We start from the raw sequence: 7,906 nt of genomic DNA, 5'->3' as shown, positions 1-7,906 counted from the left end.
ACACAGGCGGCCAGCCCAGCAGCTGCCTGACAGACTCTGGCTCCCCCCAGCTCTCTGCCGGTGGAGGGGGCAGGAACAGACGTGTGCATGTGGTTCTGCCTTGGCCTGGGACTGTGGATCCCCTGCCTGGCCCCCAGGCTCAGGGGCAAGGGCCCGGAGAGAGCACCACCCCGAAGCGCTTTTCTCCCGGGCTTGGGAGCATTGTGCGTGCTTGGTGGGAACAGTGGGCGGGAGTGCTTGCAAACCGGCCTTTGAAGGCAGCCGGGGAGGTCTTCCAGTGGGAGAGGGCCAGTTGTGCTCAGAGGCCCCACAGGCCAGGGGCAGGACCCAGCAGGGCCCCTGCCCCTGGCCAGCCTTGCCCAGACCTTCCTGCCTCCGGGGTTACAGCCCCACAAAGGAGCAGGCTGCGGGGACTGGGTCCAGACATGCCCGGGCGCCTCCCCAGGCTCATCCCCGCTGGTGCCTTTCCCCTGGGCCTAGGCCTCGGTTGAGGCCTCCTTGGAGAGGAGGTTGCTGGCAGGGGCTGTCTCCACACTGCAAGGTGCTGGAGCTCAGAGGGCCTCGTCAGAGGGAAGGGACCAGCAAGGGGCTGGATGCCCAAGACCTCTTTGGCCCAGCAGCCTCAGGGCAGCAGGGAGAGCAAGAGGCCCAACTTGCCCCTAGGTCGGCTCTGCCCCTTCCCACACAGGCGGCCAGCCCAGCAGCTGCCTGACAGACTCTGGCTCCCCCGAGCTCTTTGCTGGTGCAGGGGGCAGGAACAGACGTGTGCATGTGGTTCTGACTTGGCCTGGGAGTGTGGACACCGTGCCTTGACCCCAGGTTCAGGGGCAAGGGCCCTGAGAGCGCACCACCCTGAAGCGCTTTTCTCCCGGGCTTGGGAGCATTGTGCACGCCTGCTGGTAACAGTGGGCGGGAGCGCTTGCAATCCGGCCTTTGGAGGCAGCCGGGGAGGTCTTCCAGTGGGAGAGGGCCGGTTGTGCTCAGAGGCCCCACAGGCCAGGGGCAGGACACAGCAGGGCCCCTGCCCCTGGCTCGCCTTGCCCAGACCTTCCTGGCCTCCGGGGGTACTGCCCCACCAAGGGGCAGGCTGCGGGGACTGGGTCCAGACATCGCCGGGCGCCTCCCCAGGCTCATCCCCGCTGGTGCCTTTCCCCTGGGCCTAGGCCTCGGTTGAGGCCTCCTTGGAGAGGAGGTGGCTGGCAGGGGCTGTCTCCACACTGCAAGGTGCTGCAGCTCAGAGGGCCTCGTCAGAGGGAATGGACCAGCAAGGGGCTGGATGCCCAAGACCTCTTTGGCCCAGCAGCCTCAGGGCAGCAGGGAGAGCAAGAGGCCCAACTTGCCCCTAGGTCGGCTCTGCCCCTTCCCACACAGGCAGCCAGCCCTGCAGCAGCCTGGGAGTCTCTGGCTCCCCCGAGCTCTCTGCCGGTGTAGGGGGCAGGAACAGCCGTGTGCATGTGGTTCTGCCTTGGCCTGGGAGTGTGTTCCCCCTGCCTGTCCCCCAGGCTCAGGGGAAAGGGCCTGCAGAGTCACCACCCTGAAGCAATTTTCTCCCGGGCTTGGGAGCATTGTGCGTGCCTGTCGGGAACAGCGGGCGGGAGTGTTGGCAAACCGGCCTTTGGAGGCAGCCGGGGAGGTCTTCCAGCGCGAGAGTGCCGGTCGTGCTCAGCGGCCCCACAGGCCAGGGGCAGGACCCAGCAGTGTCCCTGCCCCTGGCAGCCTTGCCCAGACCTTCCTGGCCTCCGGGGGTACGGCGCCACCAAGGGGCAGACTGCCGGGACTGGGTCCAGACATGCCCGGGCGCATCCCCAGGCTCATCCCCGCTGGTGCCTTTCCCCTGGGCCTAGGGCTCGGTTGAGGCCTCCTTGGAGAGGAGGTTGCTGGCAGGGGCTGTCTCCACACTGCGAGGTGCTGGAGCTCAGAGGGCCTCGACAGAGGGAAGGGACCAGCAAGGGGCTGGAGGCCCAAGACCTCTTTGGCCCAGCAGCCTCAGGGCAGCAGGGAGAGCAAGAGGCCCAACTTTCCCCTAGGTCGGCTCTGCCCCTTCCCACACAGGCAGCCAACCCAGCAGGTGCCTGGCAGATTCTGGCTCCCTCGAGCTCTCTGCCAGTGCAGGGGGCAGGAACAGACGTGTGCATGTGGTTCTGCCTTGGCCTAGGCGTGTGTTCCCCCTGCATTGCCCCCAGGCTGAGGGGCAAGGGCCCGGAGATAGCACCACCCCGAAGTGCTTTTCTCCCGGGCTTGGGAGCATTGTGCTTGCCTAGTGGGAACAGTGGGCGGGAGTGCTTGCAAACGGTCCTTTGGAGGCAGCTGGGGAGGTCTTCCAGTGGGAGAGGGCCGGTTGTGCTCAGAGGCCCCACAGGCCAGGGGCATGACCCAGCAGGGCCCCTGCCCCTGGCCAGCCTTGCCCAGACCTTCCTGGCCTCCGGGGTACTGCCCCACCAAGGGGCAGGCTGCGGGGACTGGGTCCAGAAATGCCCGGGCGCCTCCCCAGGCTCATCCCCGCTGGTGCCTTTCCCCTGGGCCTAGGCCTCGGTTGAGGCCTCCTTGGAGAGGAGGTTGCTGCCAGGGGCTGTCTCCACACTGCAAGGTGCTGCAGCTCAGAGGGCCTCGTCAAAGGGAAGGGACCAGCAAGGGGCTGGATGCCCAAGACCTCTTTGGCCCAGCAGCCTCAGGGCAGCAGGGAGAGCAAGAGGCCCAACTTGCCCCTAGGTCAGCTCTGCCCCTTCCCACACAGGCGGCCAGCCCAGCAGCTGCCTGACAGACTCTGGCTCTGCCGAGCTCTCTGCCGGTGCAGGGGCAGGAACAGACGTGGGCATGTGTTTCTGCCTTGGCCTGGGAGTGTGGACCCCTGCCTGGCGCCCAGGCTCAGGGGCAAGGGCCCGGAGAGAGCACCACCCCGAAGCGCTTTTCTCCCCGGCTTGGGAGCATTGTGCGCGCCTGGCGGGAACAGTGGGCAGGAGTGCTTGCAAAACGGCCTTTGGAGGCAGCCGGGGAGGTCTTCCAGCGAGAGACGGCCGGTTGTGCTCAGAGGCCCCACAGGCCAGGGGCAGGACCCAGCAGGGCCCCTGCCCCTGGCCAGCCTTGCCCAGACCTTCCTGACCTCCGGGGGTACTGCCCCACCAAGGGGCAGGCTGCGGGGACTGGGTCCAGACATGCACGGTCGCCTCCCCAGGCTCATCCCCGCTGGTGCCTTTCCCCTGGGCCTAGGTCTCGGTTGAGGCCTCCTTGGAGAGGAGGTTGCTGGAAGGGGCTGTCTCCACACTGCAAGGTGCTGGAGCTCAGAGGGCCTCGTCAGAGGGAAGGGACCAGCAAGGGGCTGGATGCCCAAGTCCTCTTTGACCCAGCAGCCTCAGGGCAGCAGGGAGAGCAAGAGGCCCAACTTGCCCCTAGGTCGGCTCTGCCCCTGCCCACAAGGCCGCCAGACAAGCAGCTGCCTGACAGACTCTGGCTCCCCCGAGCTCTCTGCCGGTGCAGTGGACAGGAACAGACGTGTGCATGTGGTTCTGCCTTGGCCTGGGAGTGTGTTCCCCCTGCCTCGCCCCCAGGTCAGGGGCAAGGGCCCGGAGAGAGCACCACCCCGAAGCGCTTTTCTCCCGGGCTTGGGAGCATTGTGCGTGCCTGGCGGGAACAGCGGGCGCGAGTGTTGGCAAACCGCCCTTTGGAGGCAGCCGGGGAGGTCTTCCAGCGGGAGAGGGCCGGTCGTGCTCAGAGGCCCCACAGGCCAGGGGCAGGACCCAGCAGGGCCCCGGCCCCTGGTCAGCCTTGCCCAGACCTTCCTGGCCTCCGGGGGTACTGCCCCACCAAGGGGCAGGCTGCGGGGACTGGGTCCACACATTCCCGGGCGCCTCCCCAGGCTCATCCCCGCTGGTGCCTTTCCCTGGGTCTAGGCCTCTATTGAGGCCTCCTTGGAGAGGAGGTTGCTGGTAGGGTCTGTCTCCACACTGCAAGGTGCTGGAGCTCAGAGGGCCTCGTCAGAGGAAAGGGACCAGCAACGGGCTGGATGTCCAAGACCTCTTTGGCCCAGCAGCCTCAGGGCAGCAGGGAGAGCAAGAGGCCCAACTTTCCCCTAGGTCGGCTCTACCCCTTCCCACACAGGCGGCCAGCCCAGCAGGTGCCTGACAGACTCTGGCTCCCCCGAGCTCTCTGCCGGTGCAGGGGGCAGGAACAGACGTGTGCATGTGGTTCTGCCTTGGCCTGGGAGTGTGGACCCCCTGCCTGGCCCCCAGGCACAGGGGCAAGGGCCCGGAGAGAGCACCACCCCAAAATGCTTTTCTCCCGGGCTTGGGAGCATTTGCGTGGCTGGCGGGAACAGCTTGTGGGAATGCTTGCAAACCAGCCTTTGGGGGCAGCCGGGGAGGTCCTCCATGGGCCCGGAGAGAGCACCACCCCGATGCGCTTTTCTCCCGGGCTTGGGAGCAGTGTGCACGGGTGGCGGGAACAGCAGGCAGGAGTGCTTTCAAACCGGCCTTTCGAGGCCGGCGCGGAGGTCTTCCAAGGGCAAGGAGTGAGCACCACCCCAAAATGCTTTTCTCCCGTGCTTGGGAGCATTGTGCACGGCTGGTGGGAACAGCGGGCATGAGTGCTTGCATACCGGCCATTGGAGGCAGTCGGGGAGGTCTTGAAAGGGCCCAGAGAGAGCACCACCCCGAAGCGCTTTTCTCCCGTGATTGGGAGCATTGTGTGCGGCTGGCGGGACAGCGGGAGGGAGTTCTTGCAAACCGGCCTTTGGAGGCAGCCGGGGAAGTCTTCCAAGGCCGGGAGGGAGCACCACCCCGAAGCGCTTCTCTCCCGTGTTTTGGAGCATTGTGCGTGACTGGCGGGAACAGTGAGTGGGAGTGATTGCAAACCGGCCTTTGGGGGCAGCCGGGGAGGTCCTCCATGGGCACGGAGAGAACACCACCCCGAAGCGCATTTCTCCCGGTCTTGGGAGCATTTGCGCGGCTGGCGGGAACAGCAGGCATGAGTTCTTGCAAACCGGACTTTGGAGGCAGCCGGGGAGGTCTTTCCAGGGCCCGGAGTGAGCACCACCCCAAAATGCTTTTCTCCCAGGCTTGGGAGCATTGTAAGCGGCTGGCGGGAACAGCGCGCCTGAGTGCCTCCAAACCGGCCTTTTGAGGCAGCCGGGGTGGTCTTCCAAGGGCCAGGAGAGAGCACCACCCCAAAATGCTTTTCTCCCGGGCTTGGGAGCATTGTGCGCAGCTGGCGGGAACAGCGGGAATGAGTACTTGCAAACCCGCCTTTGGAGGCAGCTGGGGAGGTCTTCCAAGGGCCCCGAGAGAGCACCATCCCGAAGCACTTTTCTCCCGGGATTGGGAGCATTGTGTGTGGCCTGCGGGAACAGCAGGCAGGAGTGCTTGCAAACCGGCCTTTGGAGGCAGCCGGGGAGGTCTTCCAAGGGCCCAGAGAGTGCACCACCTCGAAGCGCTTTTCTCTTGGGTTTTGGAGCATTTTGTGCGGCTGGTGGGACAGCGGGAGGGAATTCTTGCAAACCGGGCTTTCGAGGCAGCCAGAGAAGTCTTCCAAGGGCCCGGAGAGAGCACCACCCCGAAGCGCTTTTCTCCGGGGTTTTGGAACATTGTGTGTGGCTGGCGGGAACAGCGAGTGGGAGTGCTTGCAAACCGGCCTTTGGGGGCAGCCGGGGAGGTCCTCCATGTTCCCGGAGAGAACACCACCCCGAAGCGCTTTTCTCATGGTCTTGGGAGCATTGTGCGTGGCTGGTGGGAACAGCGGGCATGAGTGCTTGCAAACTGGCCATTGGAGGCACACGGGGAGGTCTTCCAATGGCCCGGAGAGAGCACCACCCCGAAGCGCTTTTCTCCCGTGATTGGGAGCATTGTGCGCGGCTGGCGGGAACAGCGGGCGGGAGTGCTTGCAAACGGGCCTTTGGAGGCAGCCGGGGACGTTTTCCAAGGGCCAGGAGAGAGCACCACCCAGAAGCGCTTTTCTCCCGAGCTTGGAACATTTGCGCAGATGGCGGGAACAGCGAGTGGGAGTGCTTCCAAACCGGCCTTTGGGGGCACCCCGGGAGGTCTTCCATGGGCACGGAGAGAACACCACCCCGAAGCGCTTTTCTCCGGGGTTTTGGAGGATTGTGCGTGGCTGGCGGGAACAGGGAGTGGGAATGCTTGCAAATCGGCCTTTGGGGGCAGCCAGGGAGGTCCTCCATGGGCACGGAGAGAACACCACCCCGAAGCGCTTTTCTCCCGGTCTTGGGAGCATTGTGCGAAGCTGGCGGGAACAGCGGCGGGAGTGCTTGCAAACCAGCCTTTGGAGGCAGCCGGGGAGGTCTTCCAAGGGCCCGGAGAGAGCACCACCCAAAATGCTTTTCTCCCGGGCTTGGGAGCATTGTGCGCGGCTGGCGGGTCAGCGGGAGGGAGTTCTCGAAAACCAGCCTTTGGAGGCAGCCGGGGAGGTCTTCCAGGGCCCGGTGTGAGCACCACCCCAAAAAGCTTTTCTCCCGGGCTTGGGAGCATTGTGCGCAGCTGGTGGGAACAGCGGGCATGAGTGCTTGCAAACTGGCCATTGGAGGCAGCCGGTGAGGTCTTCCAAGGGCCTGTAGAGAGCACCACCCCAAAATGCTTTTCTCCCGGGCTTGGGAGCATTGTGCGTGGCTGGTGGGAACAGCGGGCGGGAGTGCTTGCAAACCGGCCTTTGGAGGCAGCCGGGGAGGTCTTCCAAGGGCCAGGAGAGAGCACCACCCAGAAGCGCTTTTCTCCCGGGCTTGGAACATTTGCGAGGATGGCGGGAACAGCGAGTCGAGTGCTTCCAAACCGGCCTTTGGGGGCACCCTCGGAGGTCTTCCATGGGCACGGAGAGAACACCACCCCGAAGCGCTTTTCTCCGGGGTTTTGGAGGATTGTGCGTGGCTGGCGGGAACAGCGAGTGGGAGTGCTTCCAAACCGGCCTTTGAAGGCAGCCTGGGAGGTCTTCCAAGGGCCCGGAGAGAGCACCACCTCGAAGCACTTTTCTCACGGGTTTTGGAGCATTGTGTGCGGCTGGTGGGACAGCGGGAGGGAATTCTTGCAAACCGGCCTTTGGATGCAGCCAGAGAAGTCTTCCAAGGGCCCGGAGAGAGCACCACCCCGAAGTGCTTTTCTCCGGGGTTTTGGAACATTGTGCGTGGCTGGCGGGAACAGCGAGTGGGAGTGCTTGCAAACCGGCCTTTGGGGGCCGCCAGGAGGTCCTCCATGGGCACGGAGAGAACACCACCCCGAAGCGCATTTCTCCCGGTCTTGGGAGCATTGTGCATGGCTGGCGGGAACAGCGGACATGAGTGCTTGCAAACCGGCCTTTGGAGGCAGCCAGAGAAGTCTTCCAAGGGCCCGGAGAGAGCACCACCCCGAAGTGCTTTTCTCCGGGGTTTTATAACATTGTGCGTGGCTGGCAGGAACAGCGGGCATGAGTGCTTGCAAACGGGCCTTTGGGGGCAGCCGGGGAGGTCTTCCAAGGGCCCGGAGAGACCACCACCGCGAAGTGCTTTTCTCCGGGGTTTTGGAACATTGTGCGTGGCTGGCGGGAACAGCGGGCATGAGTTCTTGCAAACCGGACTTTGGAGGCAGCCGGGGAGGTCTTTCAAGGGCCCGGAGTGAGCACCACCCCAAAATGCTTTTCTGCCGGGCTTGGGAGCATTGTACGCGGCTGGCGGGAACAGCGGGCATGAGTGCTTGCAAACCGTCTTTTGAGGCAGCCGGGGTGGTCTTCCAAGGGCCCGGAGAGAGCACCACCCCAAAATGCTTTTCTCCGGGGCTTGGGAGCATTGTGCGCAGCTGGCGGGAACAGCGGGAATGAGTACTTGCAAACCCGCCTTTGGAGGTAGCCGGGGAGGTCTTCCAAGGGCCCGGAGAGAACACCATCCCGAAGCACTTTTCTCCCAGGATTGGGAACATTGTGCGTGGCTGGCGGGAAC

Source organism: Dama dama, unplaced genomic scaffold (genome assembly GCF_033118175.1).
Source record: "Dama dama isolate Ldn47 unplaced genomic scaffold, ASM3311817v1 ptg000088l, whole genome shotgun sequence".
Taxonomy (NCBI): domain Eukaryota; kingdom Metazoa; phylum Chordata; class Mammalia; order Artiodactyla; family Cervidae; genus Dama; species Dama dama.
Note: the sequence above shows the minus strand (reverse complement) of the source record.